At 35.7% G+C, this 24,477-nt stretch overlaps 1 pseudogene; it reads right to left on the minus strand.

Moving 5' to 3' along the window:
- LOC110314480 overlaps positions 1-24,119 on the minus strand; it is a 27,263-nt pseudogene extending 3,144 nt beyond the window's left edge.
- Between the last annotated feature and the right edge of the window lie 358 nt (positions 24,120-24,477).

A 24,477-nucleotide genomic window follows, 5' to 3' on the forward strand; every position in this document is an offset into this window, starting at 1 on the left:
CAATGGAGGAGCTAGAGAAAGTACCCAAGGAGTTGTAGGGGGCTGCAACCCTGTAGGTGCAACAACAATATGAACTAACCAGTACTCCTGAGCTCGAGTCTCTAGCTGCATATGTAGCAGAAGATAGCCTAATCAGCCATCATTGGGAAGAGAGGCCCCTTGGTCTTGTAAACTTTATATGACCCAGTACAGGGGAAGGACAGGGCCAAGTAGTGGGAGTGGGTAGGTAGGGGAGCAGGGGCGGGGGGTATAGGGAACTTTCGGGATAGCATTTGAAATGTAAATAAAGAAAATAATAAATAAATAAAAAAGAAAAAATAAATAAAATCTGTTCATCTACTAAAATTATGTTAGTCTTCAGAAATAAAAATTCAGAGATACTGAATAAAACCTATTTATGCATGAACAAACTATAATATCACTTTTTCAGTGAAATAAGTTCATAATTCTCTATAATGTATTTGAATATGACGTGTTTCACATGTGAAGATTATTCTACAACCTATTGACCAATTGTATAAACATTTCTTTAATGTTTTCAACAGTTCTTAGAGATCAGCATTGTCATCAGTTTGTAGATTTAAAAAAAATCCACCCAAGATTCTTTTTGCTAAAATATTTAATTTTTAAATTTTATTTGTGTGTGTGCATGTGTTGCTTATGTAAGCCAAAAGAAGGTATTTGATGCTATTGGAACTAGAGTTACAGGTAGCTGTAAACTGCCAAACTGCCTGTATGAACACCAGGCTCCCCACAATGATCATAGACTAAACCTCTGAAACTGTAAGAAAGCACCAATTAAATGCTTTCTTTTGTAAGAGTTGCCTTGGTCACAGTATCTCTTCACAGCAATAGCAAACTGAACAAGACATTTATCTCTCTACCTATGTTCTTAATAATTCTTAATAAATCTTTTACCTAAAAGAACAGTCCTACTTGGTGTCTCCTTTGAACATCAAGTTTGAAACTTTTCATGCTACTACCTTTATATTTTGTCTGAAAGTTTGAGCAAGTACTGATGAATCCTAGCTAAATTAAAACTGAACAGGTAGGGCAGAAAGATGGCTCCGTGGGTAAAGTGCTTGTTCCAAAGTCTGAATTGAGTTTGGTCATCAGAACCCCTTGGTGGAAAGAAAGAATTGACTTGTCCATATGGTGGAAGAAAAGAAATGCTTTCTGAGTTGTCTTCCAATCTACATGCCATGGCACCTGCATATACAACCCCTCACACATACCTATACACAAAGCAAAATTTAAAAAAAAGAGATAACTGAGCACTATCATTATAAATAAAATAATATAGAATTGTACACATTTGAGAGCCCTGTACAGTTAGCATGAATGCTACCTGTCTTTTCAATTCCATTTTTATGTATCTATTCAGTGTAAAATTATTCAAGATTTGCATTTGACATAATACCCAAGTTATTAGTGTTTATGATATAAAACCATTTGTAGAAATATGTAAATATTGTGTAAATACAGATCTACAAGTCAAACATATTTGCAAAAAGAGTCCCAATATAGTTAATAATTCTGTTAAATCAAAGTGCTTTCCTTTTTTCTTCAAGCTTTAACTTTCACTGGTGACACTGATATGTATCTCAATATATTCATTTAATAATTAGAGACATTTCATATTTGTAAATTCAAAGTTAACTGTATAATATGTATTCCAAGATAGCAGGCCAAAGAGACACTTTTTTCTAATTGACATTGAAAGAAATGATTAGCATGCTGCAGTACTTGTCTAACTCCTTTAGATTCATTAATTATTCAGGATTAATTCTGTGAAAATCCAGAGAATGCTTATGATGATGAGCTCTTAAGATATACAACTGTTCAAGGAGATAAGAACTGTTCATGAATTTATCATGTATTCAAATACACTATAAAGATCTTGGCTGCTATAAATGTCTCCTACTTTTTTATATAATTACTAAATATTGGTGGAGAATGCACATTAACATTTGCCCATTAAAATCAGATTACAATTTTCTGAACTATTAAGATTTATTAACTTTGCACAAGGTTATATACAAGCTATTCAAAGCCTTGTATTTGTGAAAGTATTTTATATACATTTACCCATTATACATAAAATGCCTTATCTGATCATGCCAACAAGATTTTGATAGGCAAAGAGCAGTTTAGATGCTAACTATATACCAGCTATAGTACTAATGGTCGAAAATTTAGTCATCGAGCTAGATAATTAGGAAGTATATAGTTTAGCATGAGAGACCATTAAACAAACATCAATAATGAATTATGGTAATTACTACAAAAAAAAAGACACGGGAGCAGAAAGACAAATGCTACATGTTGAGTTTAGCTTCTAATTTTCTTGTGTTTATATTTATGTGGGAATAGGTATATATATAGATTACGAAACTAGGAGAGATCAACTGAAATAGGAAAAAAAAGCCTTAAACATGAAGAATATGAAAGGGGAAGAGAAGGTCAATCCAAACTATGTGTGGAAATTCCAAGGAAATATGATACTTTGTGTACTAATTTTTAAAGTGCTACTGTACAAAAGAGGCAAACCAGGTTGTTCTTACACAAGGTAAAGGAGCCTTGATAGATATTTGGGAGGAACAGCATAACAAATTTTTTGTAAGATATTCTCAATGTTTTATATTAGTTTATGGTGAAGACTGTGGGAACACCAGGAGGGAAAAGAGAGAAAAATCTAAGACACACCGATCTGGACAAGACTGAAAAATAGAATAGTATTAGAACCCATAGTAAAAAGGGTGATCACTCACATGAACTACAAAGGACCATGAAATAAGAAGCATAGTGGCATCTTCTTATAGAAAATAAGAATATAGAAAATGATTGTAAAATACATGAAACTCAAGAAGTAAGACCAACAAGTGGATACTTTGTTCCTTCTTAGAAGGGAGAACAAAATACCCATGGAAGGAGTTACAGAGACAAAGTTCAGAGCTGAGATGGAAGGAAGGACCATCCAGAAACTGCCCCACCCGGGGATCCATCCCATATACAATCACCAAAAGCAGACACTATTGCATATGCCGGAAAGATTTTGCTGAAAGGACCCTGATACAGCTATCTCTTGTGAGGCTATGCCATTGCCTGGCAAATACAGAAGTGGATGCTCACAGTCATCTATTGGGTGGAACACAGGGCCCCCAATGAAGGAGCTAGAAAAAGTGCCCAAGGAGCTAAAGGGGTCTGCAACCCTATAGGAGGATCAGCAATATGAACTAACCAGTACCCCCCTCCCAGAACTGTGTCTCTAGTTGCATATGTAGTAGAGGATGTCCTAGTCAGTCATCAATGGGAGGAGAGGCCCTTGTTCTTGCAAAGATCATATGCCCCAGTACAGGGGAATGCCAGAGCCAGGAAGTGGTTGTGGGTGGGTTGGGGAGCAGGGCAGGGGAAGGGTATAGGGGGCTTTGGGTATAGCATTTGAAATGTAAATGAAGAAAATATCTAATAAAAATACATATAACAAAAAATTTTACATACAAAAAAAGAAAAGAAAATGATTGTAAAATAGGCATTAGGCAGAAGGATCTGAAAGATACCTAAGTGTTAATAGCTCTCATTCTTTCTGGTTATGATGGCTTATGAGCACTCTGTCATATTTTCTGTACCCATGTATATGCATGTGACTGATGAATATATATTAATTTTGTAATAAGAAAGTATAATATATGGTGAATTAGCTTTTATTCATTTAACCAGTCTTAATTTTTCCCTTTCCCTAAAAGCACCATTGAGTGAGCACTAATTTAGTGGATAATTTGGAGACATAGGGAGATAATGTTTCAGCAGATAAGAGAGCATTTGCTACTCTTACAGAGGACTGGAGATGTCTTCCCTATTCCCACATAAGGATTTGACAATCCCTTTTGGCCTCTGAGGACACACACACACACACACACACACACACTCTACCTTAAATATGTATCATTTTTTCCAATTATAACATTCAATGTCTTCTTGAAAGTTACATTATTGGTAGACATAGCCATCCAAAAGATTGTTTAATAGCACCATTGAAATTATGTTTACTTTGATCTACCCCTTATCAATTATCTCTCTCCTCTACCTTCTCTATAATCCTATATTTCTATTCTCCTCTCTAGGAAATCAGTATTTTTAGTGTTTGTGTATGTGGGAGATTGTGTGCTGTTTATCTTCCTTTGCTTGGCTAATTTTCCATTAATAAAACGTTCTTCAATTTCATCTATGTTCAATAAAGTGACAGGAAATCATTCTTTTCACAAAGAAAATGAAACAAATGTGAAATGCATATTTTTGCCCCCTTGTTTACTGCAGTCTCATTCACAAGTCTCTAGATAGTTTCCTACAATAGGAAACTTCAGTTTTGTGATATTTATGTATGTATTTATCTATCTATTCACTTTATGTCCCTATTAAAACCCCCTCCCTTCTCTCTTCCCAGTCCCACACTTGAAAATCCCTATCCCCATTGCCCCCTTACATTCTCCTCATTTTATAACTAAATTAGTAAACCTAGGCCTCATGTTACACACCACAGAATGTCATGAGCTCATAGAGGCCATCTTAAACTACAGGTGAAATCTTGTCTCACTTAAAACAGCTATTGTGTATGTTCACATAAAATTTTGTTCAGCTATGGCAAAGGAACAAATCTTGTTTTATGGGGACCTCCTTGAACATGTGTGACAATATCGATATTAAAAATCCAGAAAATAATTGATACTCATATTTTTATTCATGAGAATTAACTTAATAAGAAATAGGTTGCAGTTTGCCAGCTGTGATTAAAGAAGCAACAACTATTTTCTCAAATGTTCAATGGATGAAATGATGACATGATGATTGCAAAATGCCATTAATTCTAAAGCACATTGCAATCACAAAGAACCCAATCACAAAAGAACTCACTTGATATGCACTCACTGATAAGTGGATATTAGCCCAGAACCCCAGAATACCCAAATACAATTTCCAAAACACAAGAAAATCAAGAAGAAGGAAGAACAACACGTGGATACTTCATTCCTCCCCAAAACAGGGTATAAAATACCCATGAAAGAAGTTGCAGAGACAAAGTTTGGAGCTAAGACTAATGGATGAACCATCTAGAGACTGCCCCACCCGGGGGTCCATCCCATAATCAGCTACCAAACACAGACACTATTGCATATGCTAGGAAGAACTTGCTGAAAGGACACTGATATAGCTATCTCTTGTGAGGCTATGCCAGTGCCTGGCAAATATAGAAGTGGATGCCCACAGTCATCTATAGGATAGAACACAGAGATCCCAATGGAGGAGCTAGAGAAATTACCCAAGTAACTGAAGGGGTCTGCAACCCAACAGGTGGAACAACAATATGAACTAAATAGTACCCCCAGAGCTCATGTCTCTAGCTGCATATATAGCAGAAGATGGTATAGTCAGCCATCATTGGGAAGAGAGACCCCTTGGTCTTGCAAACTTTGTATGCCCCATACAGGGCAATGCCAGGGCCAAGAAGTGGGAGTGGGTGGGTAGGGGAGCAGGGTGGGGGGAGGGTATAGGGAACTTTCGGGATACCATTTGAAATGTAAATGAAGAAAATATCTAATAAAATAATTTTTAAAAACGAAAAGCAGCAAAACGAATATGAAGGGAAATATCTGTTTGCGAATTAACAAACAAGGTAATTTATTTCTTGAATTAAAAATAAAAACTCTTTGTCAGTTAACTTGAACCTTCAAGTTAAAGTTTTTTAAGAATGTGATCTTCTGCAATTTTTCATTTGTGACTTTGTCTTGTCCCTTCGTGACAACTCATTATACATACAACAGAAATTAAGTCTTTAGCATTTTTAGCATGAAATTTTATCCAAGTTTATAATTTATCATTGATTTAGTTTATCTTTTGCCATAGCAAATATTTTTTATTTTATATAGATAAATATGTTTAAGTTTTCAAAAAATAACATCTGGTCCCCTCGTCTTGCCAATCTCTTTTCTTATGCTTTTTATCCCCCTGGATGCTAATTTTATTTGTTTATACTTAGTATTTAACCCATCTGGTTATTTCCTTTCTATTTTCTTTTTTTTCTTTTCTCATTTTGTGTTTTTTATAATATGATATGCATTGGGATCCTATTTTCATTTTCTTCCATATGGATAGCCAGTTGTCCCAAAACCATATATTAAATATTCCAAACAATTCTCCCTGAATTTGTAACACCATCTTTGTTATATATTAGCATATCATATGTGTTGAGGCTTATTAGTCGATACATTTTTACCTTTCACTTTATCTACAATTTATTCTTGTGCAGTTGGTACTCTGGTTGTTCAGAGTTGTTTATTGAATAGTGGCACCTTCTCCACTGAAAAATGCCCTATGTATCTATTCTATTCATCTTTCATTTGGGGCACTAACATCTTTTCATTTGGGCACTAACATCTTTTCATTTCCTATCCTGTAGCCCTAAAATATGTTGCTATATCTGAGAGACAGATTATCTCCCTCTACATTATTTTATACATCTTATCCAAAATTATTTGAATATTCTCACATTTATTTTCTCAAATAAACTGTAAAGTGTCCTGGTCACATCATATCTCCCTCTATACATGCAGATACTTAGTATATATATGGAAACATACAAACTGTGGTGTGATATGATGTGCTTAAGCATGCATCATATGTATAGATATACTTCCTACAGCATTATCCGTCATTTATACATCTTTTGTTTTACACTTTCAACATCAATGATTTTGTTTATTTTAATACTCATTCTTACATTATCATTATGAATGTTACGGTTTGAATCTGAACTGGCACCAACAGGCTCAGGGTTTGAGTGCTTATTCCTCAGGTATTCTGAGAAGCTGTGGAGCTTTTAGGAGGTGGAGCCTGGATGGTGGCAGTGGATTCCTGACTGCGAACTGTTAAAGGGTACAGCCCATCCCCAGTCTTGGTCTTCCAGGATGTAAACATCTGCTGCCTCATGCCCCATGAACTGAGCCTCTACCATACATTTTCTTCTTAATGGAGACTCCTCTGCAACTGTGATTTGTGAAATCACACCCCCCCTTGATTTGTTGCTATTAGATATAACTAACACAATGAAGGATTTTTTTCATTTTATTATCAAATACCTCAGGTAATAAAGAAACAGATTTTTAACATATTAATATTGTTCTTTTTCTACATCTTTCTGTGGATTGTTTTAATGTTTATGGATGTTTAGCCTGAATATATATTTGTGCACCTGGTATGTGCCTGTTGCCAGAGGAGGTGCCCTTGGAATTGGAGTTACAGATCTCAGTTGTTGAAAGTTTTGGGAACAGAGCCCCAGTCTTTTGGAAGACCAGCAAGTGTTCTTAACTACTCAGTTATCTCTCGACCCCCTCCCACATCACACACTTATTTATTTTTTTTAAAGGACAAAGCTCTTTATGTAAATCTGGCTTACCTGGAATTGGTTATGTAGATCAGCCTGGGCTCAAACTTGCTATGATTCCTGGCTCTGCTTCTCAAGTGGTGAGACTACAGTATTGACCATCACACCCTAGTTTATGATTGATTTGTATATTTATATCTTCTGAATATTTTAATATATAATTATAATATGCCATTGTCTTTAGTACCATAAAATTACTTCATATAAGTAGACAACTCTATTTTTTCAGAATTTTAGTGAGAATTCTTCTTATCTTTCTTCACAAAGTATGATGGTAATGTTTATTTAAATTTATTTTTTAATATAAAGAAATCATCGAGAGATGGATTATATCCCACTAGAGGTTATCTATAAAATTCAATTTTTGAGGTTTCTTATAGTGATATCTGTTGACTGTTTCACCCCTCAAAAATGTACATAGGTAAACTGTCATTACCATGCAGACAAGGCAAGCAACGATACCACACAGCCAGGCCTGAAAATGGCCTGGAAAGGGCCAACAAGAATCCCTGGCTTACAAAGATATAAGTCTTAAGGGTTCAGCCCCAAGCTCCTGAGGAGCATTTTTTTTGTCAAGAAGCACAACAAGAGGAACCTGAAAACAAACAAACAAACAAAAAAGGGCAGGCCAACAATGTGACAGCAGTAAACAAATGCATGTATAGAAGCCATCAAGGAGGTCACTGGTTCTACCAACTTCAGGGCAAGGCATAAGGCTCAAATCAAGGCCAATGGTACCTGCTCTGTTTCAGGGTTCAGCTCTTGTTCCAGCTCCAACTCCAGGTTGGTACCCAAAGGTTCCTAAGCCTTTGTGAAAGCCAAATAGTAAAGTTCTCTCTCTGCCAATATGAGAATAGATGGACTAGTGTGACCTTCCTGTATCCCTAAAAAACTGTGTGCTGATGGCTGTGCTGTTTCTACAAATAAATTTGAATCAGGATGTGTTCAAAGAAAATTCTAAAGCATCAAGTGAATCATATCCTTTCTTTGACCTGTCATTAGGAAATATTATTATTATTATTATTATTATTATTATTATTATTATTAAGTTACTAAATTTCCATTGTAAAAGTCTTTAAATATATTACTGAATTCAACTTTGGAATTTGGCCTTTAGAACTTTGACATTAATTTGTACAATTAGTATTAGATAAATACTTTATAATAATATTCTTTAAACAAGAAATTTTTCTATAGGTGCAGTTTAGGTTTCATAATTGCATACTTTTTTTTTTTGAGACAGACTATCAATATGTAGCCATGGCTAACCTGGAACTTATGTAGATTCAGGCAGGTCTCAAATTCACAAAGATTCACCTGCCTCTCCTCAGAAGGGCTAGAATTAAAGATGTCCACCACAATACCTGATGGGACCTCATACTTTGGTCATACTTTTTGTGTTTGCAGTCTTTCCTAAATACAAATTCAAGCTAACCTTCATTTTCTCTTAGATCCCGCAGTTATTTCAGGAGTGTCTTACATGCTTAATGTTTTTTTCTTAGTTATACCCTTGCAATAATGGCTGGATGGTCTTATGCATTCTTGCTAAAAATGAGGTTAATGCCACTTGTATAATGAATGGAGTAAAATAATTTAGTAAATTAAAATATTTTGTTAATTTTTGTTAAGTATCTGTCAAGATTTGAAAAGTCAGAGGTGTTTTTGCTCTACTATTAATGAATTGTCAAACTGATAACACTAGTAGATTGCTCTCATGCCTTGTTCTTTTCCCTTATTTAACTACAGTTGGCAGCAGAGTTGTATTAAAATCTCCCCTTATGGTTCTGATTTTGCCAACTTTCCCTTATGTCCTAACAACTTTTGTATTGTCTAATTCCTAACTACTGCTTTATCAATAAAATACAGATTTCTCAATGTACTTGTATGCTTTTTAAATTTAATTCTACTTTGCCTGGTGTTGAAATGGTGACCTTTTCTTTTTTCCCATTTGCATTTGCCTGAGATAGCTTTGTTCTTTACTTTAGTTTTAACCTTTCTTTAACCTAGTCTTAGAATATTAGTCTTGTGTCTTGAGAATTTAATCCATTCACATTTATCATAATGAGTAATATATTTGGCCTTAACTTTGGCATGCCATTTGGTGTACTTAAATATACCAGGGCTTAATATGTCATTGCCTTTGAAATTTACTTTCCCAATACGCTGGTTTTACTTGGGCTCACTTTCCTTCTAACTGCAATATATTGATATGAAAGCTGCATATGATACTTTTAATATGTGGTATTCTAGTCTCTCAAAAGAGCTATAATTTGTAGTGGTTATGAAGTGTGTAGCCAGGGCTGATATAGATAATTAAAATTTTTACCAATAATTACATGATGAGATAGAAAGATATTTGCAAAATAACAATCAAAAGCTAGCTCTAATACACTGGACTTAGTTTGCTAACATTTACATTTATAAAAGTTGATCTCTATCACAACAAGGTGGCTCAACAAGCCTGGAAACCCAAGTTTTATTTCTGGACCCACATAAAAGTGGAAGGAGAGAAATGACTCCAAGGAATGATTCCCTGACCTCCACCTGTATGCCCACACATACACATCTTGCCCTGCCAACTAAAAATAAATTGGATCTCTATAGCCCACAAAGTGTTAGTATGCATTTCTACCAAACTTCATGTTTTTCTGAAATAATAAATTTTTAAAATTAAGATCTCTGAATCTTTTTTTATAGAATTAATCCTTCAGTAATTATTTTGGAATTATAATTAAATCAAAGAAGTAAATCAATAATGATTATTTTAAAATTAATTCTATGGTTTCCTGGTCAAAACACTCAGAACTATAATTTATATTGATGCTATTTTATGTTTTAAAGGCATTCAAATCCATAACATCTGTTAAATTTCAAGTTTTATTCTTGGATTAAACTATAGTAGTGAGATATGTTCCTAGCTACTTTAGAAAGCCAGAAATGGCCTTTACCTATTTATTTATGAGTTACTATCAAGATAGTTTTTAAAAGACAGCACAAGAAACAAATAAATAACAATTGTGCTACAAATAGAATCAACTGTGCACTTTATATAAGAATTTTAACTTATGGAGTTGCTTCTAGAAAAGGAGAATGCTCTTTCTTAGACTGTTTTAATCCCTTGTTTTATTTTATGTGGATGAGTATTTGTCTAAATGTAAATTCAGGCAATACAAGTACCACTTTCATGCAGTACCCTCGAGGCAAGAAAAAGGTGTGGGATCCCTTGGAACTGAAGTTATGGGTGATAATGATCTGCTATGTGAGTGGTGGGAATTGAACCCAAGTCCCCTGGAATAGCAGTGAGTGTTATGCATCACGGAGCCATCGCACCAGTGTTAGAGAACATGCTTGGAAGATACAAAAAGGGACAGTTTCTTTTTAATTTATAAGAAAAGCAACTAAATTTAAAATGCATTTTCTGGATTGCACAGGTTCTCATGTCCCAATTTAAAAATAATCTTGGCTTAAATGTTCATAATGCTACTTCAGCTTACCCTAATAAATGCTCTTAGTATTTCCTTATTGTATTGTGTATCTTCCTCAGTCGGGAGCTTTATATTCTGATCAACAAAGAACTTAAGATCTTATACATGAACTACACAAATACTGCCACTTTTTCCTAATAGTTACCAATTTTGAATATGAAACTATGCTGTTTGTATTTCATCAAAGTCTTATATAATCAAAAACTGAAAATTATTGAAGTAATGGGCACTTATATTTGTGAATCAGTTGATTTGTTTTGCAGATATGGTTAACAAAATAGGCAGGCTCTCTCTTACTTATGTAATGTGCTTCTTCATAACCTTGGTACCTCCAACCTCAAATTAGACTGGAAGAATGGCCAACTAACTTCTTGGCTGTACTCTCCAGAAATGAAATGTTCCTTGACTCTGTTGAGCGCTAGCAAGCAATTGCAGCAGCTATAATTAGTCTAGTGGGGTTGGATGGAGTGGGCAGGATGAATACACCTGTAGTTAGTGGACCCTACAGTCAGGTTGAAGGAAAAGTGACTAGACATTTTACCATGGGTGGACTTCCAGAAGATGAGGCCCTTTTCATGTGGTGCAGACTGGACCCACACATACCATCAGATACATTAAGACATTTTTTAAAGGCAACAAAGGCCTACAGGCAGCTAACAGTAATGGTTGATCTCAAGCAAAATCATCATCCCCAGGCTGAGGTGTCTTTAAGGTTTTGTCAGCTATTTGAGACATTGTCAGAAACTCTGAAAGTTGAAGGAAGTAGGAGACGAAACAAATATTACAGAATGAACTGAGTCACTCGATGAGTTTCTGCCCAAACTAAACGAAAGCCCTAAGAAAGCAAAGAGTAACCTTATGATGGTTAGTTGATGCCAAGGAAAGCATAGAAGGGTTGATACAAACAAGAAACCAACATGCAAGACATTAAATGGAGTATAATGGCTGCAAGCCACTGAGAAAGGAGCCTTTTGGGCAGAGGCAAGCATGTTAGCCTCAAGGTCCCCTACTTTGCACTGATGGAAAAAAAAGTTTATTGCATCAGGAAATGGTCTGGATTGCACTGCATGGGAATCTCCCTAGACACTGACAGAGTTCCTTATCACATTTCATTTGGTGATTGGGAACTAGGCACTATAATTTGCAGAGGGCTACTGTAGAGATAAAGCTAAACCTAAGAGACAGTGAGGAGGCCATTGAGCATTGACACCCTTTGTCTTCCTCAAAACAATGGCAGAGAATCAAAAGGGCTGTGCACAGAACATAATTGAGTATGATTTTGCTTGTTTGTTTGTTTTTTTTAATTGAAAAACTCTTAGCCACTCTCCTTCCCCCGATCCCATCTAGTAACTAGATATTGTCTTCTGGCAATGCTGAAAAAAGTACATAAAACCCAGGTCTACATCAGGCTGGACTACATATTACTTTGAGGTTTGAAATATTTCCTTTTGGTCTTTATGCTTTTGCCTTTTCATTTTGTCTTAAAGTAAATGACATATCTCCCTTTTAAACAGAGTATTTATTTATTAATCCATTTCAGGGAGTATCCCCACTCCTTTACAATATACTAACCAAAAGTGATGAGAAAGCATGGAGCTCATTTTGGAGACAGAATCCAAGGAAGCTGTCTTTCTTTCCTCTTATCTTCCCCTCATGGGTCAGTCTCCCACTTGTTGATGTATCATGTCCAAAATCTAAAAAGTTTTAAAATCAAAACTGTGTCCTTTGTTTCCAAGTGACAGAGGAGGATAGAAGCTTCTCAAAAACCTCTTGTGATCCAAAGTTTTGTATTTTTAGGTTTGCTCATCTCTACATGTGCATAACTAATGAAAGCCTGAGGATTATCTTTTCATTATAAATATATTATTTCAACCTCAAGAACTAATACATTAAAATTTAGCTTTGTGCTTTTGCTATAATGTTTTGCCTCATAAATGGCAGCCTCATAAATGCCAGGATATTTACTACTATTACTACTACTACAAATAATAATAATAATAATAATAATAATAATAATAATAATAATAACTTTATTGATGATACTAATGTTGCCTTACTTGTAACTATTGGACAGTGATAAAATGTAAGAAAAATAATGTGAAGTAAGTGTCAATAGTTTGACTCTATTTCTAGTTAGAGAAATTAAACTACTTGCCTTTTGATTTAGTCTTAAAATTAATGAATAAAATTGTATGCATCTTCAAGGTTTATCTACTTATAATATTGCTTAAATTATTTAAAATAGCTAGTTATTGCTTACAGATGAAATATGTTCATGATTCCTTTATCATATCTACGATAGTCCACCTTTGGCCATGCCTCAGATTTCTGTGACTAAGTGTGCATGTTAATAGAGTTAAAATAAGAAGCAATACAGTAATGAACACTTCATTCATGCATGCATAATTTTTGTTCTGATAACATTTTTGAAATCCATGGTATTACTACAAGTATTCCTTTTTCTGTTTCCATAATGACAAAATAATATTAATAATGCATGCCTAGAATATTAACTATGTTGGGCTAATGAGAAGTTTAATCGCCTAAAAATCCATTGGAAATAATTCATAGTTGTGTTTTCTGAAGAGATCATTCACTTTTGTTTGTAAGATTAACCCTGATGTGTCACAGGCCTTAATGATGTGAGTTCTATGTCTGAGATTATCATCTCTGGAATCACCATATGTAAGAATAGACTTTTAGAGGTAAAAGACTGTTAATTATCTTCTCTATTGAAAACAGGTGCATCAGTTTAGTAGGTCTGATACTGGAAATGTTCACAACATGGAACATGTCTACCATATATTAAATGTGGACTGAATTTGCAAACAAAGATTCACCTTAATATTGTCAGTCAGGTCCCTTATTCTAGGAACTACCACAAGTGAAGAGTTAATATTACCAATAAAACTGACAGAATGGAATGGTAAAGCATCTTATTTCTCTCTGCTGCCCATTTAGCTTGCCGGCAAACTGATATTCAGTAAATTCCCACATTTTCTGATACTTGTACTTCCATCCCTGTTTGATCAATACGGACCAAAATTAAATTGCAGATGTGTGAGCATGCAGGCTCTTGAGGTTAGGTAACAGGAAACCATGGCTTGGTTTTTGCCTTTTCCTCCTCAGGGAGCTTCTTCTGGAGAAGTTATTTCCTATGAGGTGCTCTTTGAAGATATCCAGATAGAATGAAGCTGAATGAAGTTGCCTTTCAATAGCCACTCGAGTCTTAGGAAAGAATTGTGTAGATGGAATCAAATACTCAAAAATTGAACCCTGGCCAACAACTTGACAGAAAATTTAAGAGCATATAAATATTGTTTCGGCCTAAGTTTTGGAATAATTATATCAAAGTAAAAAATAACTAATATGTGATATTCTACCTTAATATTAAATAAGTAATATTTTAAAATACTTTTCAGTATGCTTCTTATCATGTCTTTCACAGTGTATCAACAAATAGAACAGTGATAAGCCTCTTCCAAAGACATATATTTATTTGTATTTAATTTTATAAATAAATTTTGTACAATAGTTTTGTATAACAAATATGTTTTATTTTACAAATAAAATTTCGCAAATAAAATTACTATGCCCTTCAACTGACCCAGATTATTCAACAAATAAATATCATAAGGGATAAAAGGAATAAAGAGAAACTATTGGTATGACAAACTATAAGCATGACTATTTTAATATATGACATCAACTGCAATCTGATTACAAAATTACTTTAAAAGCTGGGGCCATGTTGATGCCTATGGCTCATGTTATCACAGAAAGTCATATGTATGTCTATTGTCTGTGCCACTGCCTGAATCCATGTTACTGTCCATGAACTGTGCTACTGCTGGGGACCATGTTGATCTGAGTGGCCTGTGCTGCCACCTGAGGCCATGCTCATGTCCATGGAGGACTGTGTTGCCACTGAGCTTCATGTTGTGTCCATGTTAATCCATGTTAGTGTCCATGTGCTGTGTTATGGCCCAGAGCTATATTGATGTCTCTAGTCTAAGTTGCTTTTGGAAAGCATATTGAGGTCGACATTCTGAGCTGCCAACAGAAGCCATGTGGATGACCATAGTGTATGTTTTTGACATCTGAACCCATATTGATGTCCATGGGCCAGACTGCCACTGGGAACTGTATTGGTGTCTGCAGCCCAGAGGCCATGTTTATGTCCATGATGGGTCTGTGGCACATACTGACATTGGAGGCCGTTTGCATGTCCGTGATCCTTGGTGTGACAACAACTATGTGGAAGTTCATAATCTGTGCTCCTACTGACTGTAAAAGGAAGGAAGATACTTTCTCAGTGGTGTCAATAATAGGAGACTCACAGTTCAGAGAGTCACAGAAGACTTCTGTGACAACACCCAATTCCCCTCCTCCCAAAAAAGTAACAGTCTAGTCAGGAAGCCATTGAAGAAAACTCTTAAAATTTGTGATAAGAATATTCAAGTATAGTTCTCCACAATGGATATATTGTGCCAGGTGTGCAGATGAGGAAGGACTCAGTTTTTTTTTAACAGACTGGCCACTGGGAGTTTGACCATGCTCCAGTGAGTATATGGAGAAAACAGGTTGGACTTGTTTTTTGTTTGTTTGTTATTTTTGTTTCTCTTATTCTTTATTTCTCCATTTTTTGGGAGGAGGCTACCAGGGTTAAGGAAGCAAACTCAAAGGATAGGAAAGTGAGTATGAGCTAGGTACATTATGGAAAATTCCCAAACAATTAACAGCAATACCATGTAAAAGTTTCATTTTAGGGGCTGGTAAGATGAATTGATGCTTAAAATCACTTGCTATGCCTGTAGAAGACTGGGGTTTGATTCCCAGCACCCACATGGCAGTTCACAACCACCTGTAGCTCCAGTTCCAGAATGGTGTTTTCGGGCACTAGGCACATATATGTTGAACAGACATTCGTGCAAGGAAAACACCAGTACACATGAAAGGATTTTTAAAGCATACTTTGGATAATTGGGGAAAATCCAACAGGAACATATATGATAAACATTAAAAATAATTTTACTTTTGTTGCGTTGATAATATTGTGATAACTTTAAAATTTCTTTCTGGATAAGATGAATTAATAACATATATTTTGAAATGATATAATTATTAGAATTTGTTTTGACATGTTGAAACATAGAATGAAATGATGAAGACAAATTGATGGCTCAAGCACTGTAGCAAAATAATAATAGTTGAAGCTGAGTGATAGATAAATGAAGATTCAATATACACATAGTTCTAATGCCTTGTTATCTGAGAATTTCCTAGTGAAAAGTTCATAAGATATTGGGTACATTATTTTATATTCATAAAATCAAAATAATTACAGAATATAGAGATTAACATTTACTATTGGAACCGTGACAAATAGCAAAATATTTCTCCTAGTCAAAACTTTAAGATATTGAAAGACTATACAATTTTGTAGGGGGTCATATAAAGTCCAAGATGCATTCTTTTACACCCTAAATAGTTATAATCACTTATTTTATTTTTTAAATGCATAATTACAAATTGCCATTTAAAAAGACTTGTAAAATGGCATAGGGCAAACTCAGTTCATTGCATCTCAGTTCTAATACTGAAGTCATAGATTGAATATATAAAGATCAAAATAAGACAAAATTTAGCTTGAAAGCATCATGGTCTGTGACTTGGAAATTTAACAGAAGATGATATGCAAAGTAAAGACACAGTCCCAGAGTCACAGATCTTTTGGTTTCTGTCCTTAGAAACAAAAAGAGGATGAGAAGGAGTTTACCCTGGTTTGGGAGCAGTACCAAAATGACTAAGGGATGAATCAGGGACATGTACACCGTTTACTGCCTAAAGCCAACATCTGGAATGGATTTGTTCTTGTCTAAAGAGCAAGGCAAAGAAAAAATGAAAACCAACTGTCTACATGGGCATAGCTCAAAGGCAACGACAGTCTAGTGTGGTAAGAAGCCAATGTAGCAGATTTTTGGTTGTTTTGGTGCAAAATAGTTATTTAATTTTGGCCATGTCATCTTAGAGAATAGTGTAAATAAAGTCTGGACACCTTTAGAAAATTGAAGTGTGTTGCCTTCTACAGAAACAAGTAAATTGTGAGATAGAAATGGAAAGAACTAAAACATGTACAGATTTCCTAAAGTCACAAATTCTTGAAATGGATTTTTAAATCTATAACAGAAGCAAGATAGCATTTCAATAATTAGTGAATTGAAAATTAATAGCAAAAAGCAACAACTGGAATGAGACATAACTATACAAAATGGTTTGTAAAAGTTATGTTAGAGATAGGCTGCAGACCTGATATGTAATAAGTTCTGGGTTCAATAGTCAGTCTCCAATATTAAAAACAATATTAAAGATGAGCTTTTTCTTAAATGTCAGAAATCATAACATCCTTTTGACAGGAATTTCAGAATCAAAAAATAAGGTAACAATAAAAGATTGGAGAGGCAGCTTGAGGCAGTAAATTACTTGCTCTGCAAGTTTGAGGACCCAAGCTCAATCTCCAGAACCCATGTAGAAAGAAACTATGGTGGTGTGTGATTACAATCCAGCATTGAGTAGGAATAGACTGTGGACCTCTGTATCTCAACCTAGTCAGCTTATTTTAATCAGTGAGTCCCAGGCCCCCGTGTGAGCCCTTGCACAGTGGAGATAGACCTCTGGCCTTCACACACAAGCACTTACATATTCAGGCATGTTCACTTGCATACACTCATGAACACACATACGACAAATGAAAGCAATGAAGCAAAAGTGACATTTTTTGAGTTTATATCTGAGGTTTTTCCAAAAGAATCCAAACGCACTCCAATAAATAACCACATACCTAGACACACAGTAATTAAAAACAATAAAATAATTAATGCTACAGGAAAAGATTCAGGTCATATTGAGTCAGGCAAAATTAGAACGAGTAGGGTTTTCCCAGCAATTAACCAAGGAACATTAAAATAATGTTTTTGTTGTGATAAGAGAGAGTAGAACATCACTTCTCGGCCTTTTGGCTAAGATCAAGTAGAACAGTGTCCTTCAAACTTAAACCACCACTAAAGCAAAGGAAGGAAAGAAGGTGGGAGAAAAGAGAAGAAAATAGAACACAGAAAGGAAGCATCTGGTAGAAGACCAAATTCTGAATATATTGTCAGTAAAATAAATTCAGTTTTACATAAAATATAACATTAACTACTTGTAAGTTTAAACTACCTTGGTATAGTAATAGCACGCACACAAATGAGAATAAGTAAATGCAATACAAAATAATTGATACTGCAGGGGAGTTGGGACCTGTTGAAGTCACAACAGTTTAAAAAGTTAGGTGCTTACAGTTCAAATAGAGTACATGATAAGCATCATGTTCTCACATAGTGGGACTAATAATAATTATCTGCATTGCCATGCATTTTGTAGGTAGGGGGCAGCAGAGAGTCTCTTCTAAGAATATATAAACTTTTAAATGATGGATTTATGGTTTGAATTTTCACTAGGCATTTGAGTCATAACCCATTCTCCAAAGCTTGCCACAGACAGGGAGGTCATAAGGTGGGGATAACTCTGGGGCTCCTGACAAGATCAAATGGAAAAACATTCTGGAGAAGAAAGACTTCAAGCCAGAAGAAAGAACAATTTAGGAAAGGAAAAGCAAGCCTAAGGGGAAAATAAAGTCCTAGTGAGCACATAATGCAAACCAAAGCATTAGCAATAAATACCAATTCACTTGAAACCACAGCATTTTCAATGAACCAGATCTGCCAAATATAAAACAGAAGGATTCAGATATAAGTGAGGGGCAGGAACAAATTCAGCAAAAATGCCTTGTTTGAGTGACACTAAAACTTTAGGAAGTCAGTTGAAAGTAAAGGGATACAGAAACCACTCTCGTTTGGGTGAGTGCTAACAAGAAACAACAGAAGGTCTGGCTTGCCCAAGGGAGCACACCAAAGATACTCTAAGGGGCAAACGGAAGCATTGATGAGAAAACTTCTAATTAACCACTCTACACTTGCATGAACTTGTTAGACAAATTCCAAACTTTATAAATAGAAGGAGACAGAGTTTAGAAGGGAGATAGATTCTCTTCACAATGGGAAATTCTTTTTTGGTTTCGGTTTTGGTTTTGTTTTTTTTTTTTCCAATTTTTATTAGGCATTTACTTCATTTACATTTTAAATGCTATCCCCAAAGTTCCCTATACCCTCCCCCCCACTCCCCTACCCACCCACTCCCCCTGCTTGGCCCTGGTGTTCCCCTGTACTGGGGCATATAAAGTTTGCAAGACCAAGAGGCCTCTCTTTACAATGGGAAAATTTTAAGTTTCTCAGTGACTGGGGCTTTGACTAAACAAAGAATTCATAAGGAAATACATGACTTGAACAATGAGTTGTTTGAGCAAATGGATACATATACAACTCTACATTTAATACTCAACATATTTGTTAGGAAGGCAGAAAAGTGTATGAATAGTATCACTTAGCCACTAGACTCTCTCCTAGAAGTGGTATTAAAAATGAACAAAAAAATGTGCATCATAACAGTCACCATAAAAATCAGCAGGGAGATACCTTTAGGGAATGCATGTGACACGCTTACAAAACATAGGACATTCAAGTCTATTAGTACTCTTTTATTAGTTAAAAATTATCTGAGCTGGTGTCCACATGAGAAAAACAGACAAACAAAACCCAATCCCTACCTTAAAGAGAATAAAAGATAGTTTATTCTGGAGCCATTTTGAGTTATCGTGGCCCAAGAACACAGATTTAGGTTACCCTAAATTCTACTTTCCAACCTGGAAGCAGATTTATGTACTTTTCTAATTTTACGAACAAAGAAAGTCAAAATTCAAGTTAAAAATGCATTTGGAGGATATATCAGAAAAGCAGTTACAGCAAGCTAGGGAAATTTTTCTTTAGGCTTAGATGCCATCTGTCACATTCTTAGCTTTGGGTGGAAGTTAAGGGTTAGCTAAGTTAATACCTTTGAAATGGTTCTTATCTACTAGTCACAGGATGTGAGTTCCCACACAAATGTAGGCAAGGCAGGAGGTTAACACTAGCCCAAGATAAGGTACTTCAGCTCTGGACCTGCAGCATTCCAACCCCTTCACATCACTGCAACTCTAATCAACCAATCAGCCTCTGCAAACACAGCTTTTTTCCAGGAATTCTTTTGACACCTGCAAGAAGGCTCAGCTGGCAAAGGCAAAGCCTGGTGACCTGAGTTCCATCCCCAGAAAACATATCAAGGAAGAAGGAGAGAACCAACTCTATAGAGCTGTCCTCTGATCTCTATGTGCACAGGGTGGCATGTATGAACCCACACATGCACATACACACTTCATGCACACACACACACACACACACACACACAATAATACAATTTTTAAAATTTCAATACAGATCAAAGTTTTATGCATATTTGAAAATACTACAACAAAACTTGTCATTTTGTACAATTAATAAAAACAAGCATTTCATTTCCTTCCCTTTTCTTCTCCCATATCACCAGCCTATATTTCATGAAAATGCATGCCCTTTTGAAACAAGCTTCTCAGACATTATGGCAAATTGTTATCATTTGTTCTGATTTGGAAACCAGTATGTGAATATTTGGAATATTTGGTAGAGTTGTCATCCAACTTGTTAGATTTGAAAGACAAAAAGGAAGTAAAATAAGAAAACAATAAACAATTGGAACCTTAATTTAAAAAAATGTCAAAATCTAGTGTCCTATGAATTGATGATAAAATTAGAAACATTTCCAATAAATAGGTCCACAAGTGATATTGTGAATACTATCTATTACAATAATAATGAGAACAGACAGGGAGGTAAGGATATAAAGAGTGAAATTAAATTTCATACACTGGATTATACAGGAGATGAGGCATCTAAGTCTGCAGGTTGAGCCAGTAGGCCTAAAATCAGAAGAGTTGACACCACTGTGGACTTTTAGACAAGAAGGTTACAGTGAATGATGTTGAAGGATAAAGTAGTATAGGATGTGAAGGAAGCCCATGTGAGTGAAGTCCTGAGGAAATACTCATTACTGACTTGGGCTAGGTCATGCTGAGGATTCCCTTCAAGGCCTCAGCCCCATGAGAGTCGCAAACATTACCCAGGTAAGGCTTAAGAAGAATGGCAAAACTTTTGGTTATTTTGACGTGGTTATGAACAATTGGCCAGCATATGCAAAGACTAGAAACTATGGCTTCCTCTTTCCTGATGTTTATGGCCAATGTCCTCCCACTGGGACTAGCTAAACTTCTCCTCTCTGTTATGCAAAACAAAAACAAAACAGAACAATACTACAGCAGCAGCAACAACCAACTAACCTCTCTCTCTCTCTCTCTCTCTCTCTCTCTCTCTCTCTCTCTCTCTCTCTCTCTCTTTCTCTCTGGTACCAGGTTGTTTTGTAGTTCCATCCAAATTCATACAACCCACCTGACCCCAGCTTTTCTGTACATGTGTCTGTGTGTCTAATGTTTCTACATTGCCTTACAAGCCCTAGTCAGGTTTTTCAAGACCCAAGCTATATGAGTTATGGCAAAGTAGCATCTCCCTCCATTAAAAAGAGTGAGCTGTTCACTTACTGTCTTCTGTAGCATAGGTAGATTTCCTGAGCTCAGGGTCCATTTGCTATAGCATGAACATCTGTCAGGACCTATATCCAGCCCTAGGGCCAGGGGAGCTGTTGGTAATGTTAGTGTTCACAGTGCTTAGAACACTCATGAGTAATAAAGTCCTGTGTCATTAGCATAGAAAATATTAATAATCTGAAGAGCATGTTCTGTCAGCATCTGTGAAATCATGGTAGTCAGACCTGGTAGCCTATAAGCAGCAAAAAACCTAAGTCCAGTGACCTACTGATAAGAGCATATGTAAATTGATTTGCACTGATTTCCATGACAAACAAAATAGTTAATTTGTATTGAGAGGAATATAGTTAAATAAAAACGATATACTGGTTTATGGAACATTGTCCCATTATCAAAAATGAAAATATTACATCCATTTACATTAACTTAAAGAGATATGTGTGTATGGAAGTAAGAATGGCAAGTAACATTTGATTACCAAAGACTGGTTAAGAAATATTTATATGTAGCTATAGGTTGATAGTTTGCTTTTTTTCTCTTAATATTTCTTTATTTTGCAATAAGGATATAACTACGTGGCCCAAGGTAGACTTGAACTCGAGCTCCCCCCTGCCTTCTGATTGCTGAGAGTAGAGGCTGCATTGCCGTGCAGGAGCACTACCATGGCTGATTTATAAGTTTGCACATGGTTACTATGACTACTGTGTCCATCCAGGTGTACATTCACTATCTTCCGAAGTTCTCACTGGGTATCACTTCCTACTTGACAGTATGCAGCTTTGAGTATAGCATCCTGAGCCTTCACAGCTCCTCCAGATTCATGAGGCACATAGTTTGAATAAGTTGTCCATAGAATGGTGCAGTATGGTGGCTGGGAGTGAGTAAGGCAGGCCTGCGTGGCTAACACTGGTCTGCCTGCTTGTATTTAAAGACAGAGTCTTAAACGTCCTGGCTGGCTCAGACATACTGTGAAGCTGAGGAGGCCCTACCTAAGATTCTATTGCTTCTAATTACCAAATTCTGGGATACAGGCACATTCCACCAGGCCTCCCTAAGTAGCGATCATATCCTGAGCCTGGAGCATACTAGGCCAACAAAACACCCTGCCAACTTAGTCACATCTCTAACACCACAGACAGGGGAAATACCACCTCAGCTAATAGAAGCTGTGGGGAAGCACGGAAAACTAACTTTCTGAGTTCACGGGTGTGGTGTTACTATTGTTGCTTAATTTCTTCTGTTATATATTTAGATAGATAGATAGATAGATAGATAGATAGATAGATAGATAGATAAAGGGTTTTTTTTTCTTTAGACAGGTTCTTGTCATATACTTCTGTCTAGACAGGAAAATTATTAACAGGGGTTCTTTGTTTTGATTAAGTGAGTTTATTAACTATGAAACAAAGTAAAAGAAGAAATAGAAAATAGACAGAAACAAACTGAAGAAGTCCCATTTAGGATGAAAATATGAAAATTAAAAGAAACTAGATATAAATGCTACATCTATGATTCTGCAACATTTATGATTCTACTTATATGAAATGTCCAGAATGGGAAGCAGAAAATATATTATTGGTTGTGTGGAGCTAGATAGAAATAGAGAAAATGGGCTGGGTTTCTACTTGAGGCTATGAAATCACTTTAAAATTGATTGTGGTAATGATGGCAGAACTCTATAAATATACCATATAAATATACTATAAATCAGAAAGTTGTTCACTTCAGATGTGTGACTCATCTGTGTTATATCACAATAAGTTTGTTAGCAAAAATGTGTGAAGAAGGGAAAACATTTGTTTGTTTGTTTTTTTCCTATACTTATCACCGTCTCATAAGATAAAGTCTAGAAATTCATGTTCTATAGAATAACAAAAAGGAACAAAGAAAAGGAGGGGAGAAGGAAGAGGAGAGGAGAAGAGAAGGGAGGGGACTAGAGGATGGGAAAGGAAGGGAAGAGAGTAGAAGGTGAATGGAGGAGAAAGAAAGGTGAGTGAGGAGGAGAAGGCCCTTTTGTCACATCTATACAGGCATGTGTTTGAGAAGAAATATCATTTTCAGCTTTCTGTAGTACTGTGTAACCTGGCCATATCATAGATGAGATTAGAATGTCACGTATTGCTTTCCAATTGTTGCTTATCTATAACTGCAAAGACACTTGACACCCCTGCCAATATGCTTGGCATGTTGCTATTCTTTGGGACAGAGAAAAACTCTCATTAAAATAATTATCAGTGTGCCAAAGGAAAGAAACCCACCTGTTTTGTCTTTCTTTCTGGCAAACATATATTAGTAAGGTGAGATTTCTTTAATTCTAGCACTGGCTTCAAAAGTACGAAACTTGTATTTGCAGAACAACAACAATGTACTGTTAGAAGAAATATATGAAAAGAAAAAAAAACTAGCATAGCTAGGATTTCTCACTACGAACCCCCAAAATCACATCTTAAGGGGCTCATTAGGAGAGTAAAGGAATGGTTGAAGGGAGGACCAATTCAAAAATAAAATAAGGGCCAGTGAGATGGTTCAGGGGTTAAAGGTACTTACCTCCAAATCTGAGAGCCTGAGTTTGATTCCCAGAACCCATATGGTAGAAGAATCAAACTGACTCTATCAAACTGTCTTCTGACCTAAACACATTCAAACATACATACATACATACATACATACATACATACATACATACACACATACACACACACAGAGAGGGGGGAGGGAGAGGAAGAGAGGAAGAGAGAAAGAGAGAAAGAGAGAAAGTAAATAAATAAATGTAATAATATTTTCAATTAAATTACCAAAAAGAAAAAAAAAAGAAAAAATGAAAAACAGACTTAGAGCACACTGGTATTGATAGTTTATATATCCCCTGAGACATCTATCTTAGCATAGCCATCTCATTCATTGATGGTAAATTAAGTTTTACCCTCCTTTTAAGAAAGTTTTTG

The sequence above is a fragment of the Mus pahari genome, chromosome X, assembly GCF_900095145.1.
Source record: "Mus pahari chromosome X, PAHARI_EIJ_v1.1, whole genome shotgun sequence".
Classification (NCBI taxonomy): Eukaryota; Metazoa; Chordata; class Mammalia; order Rodentia; family Muridae; genus Mus; species Mus pahari.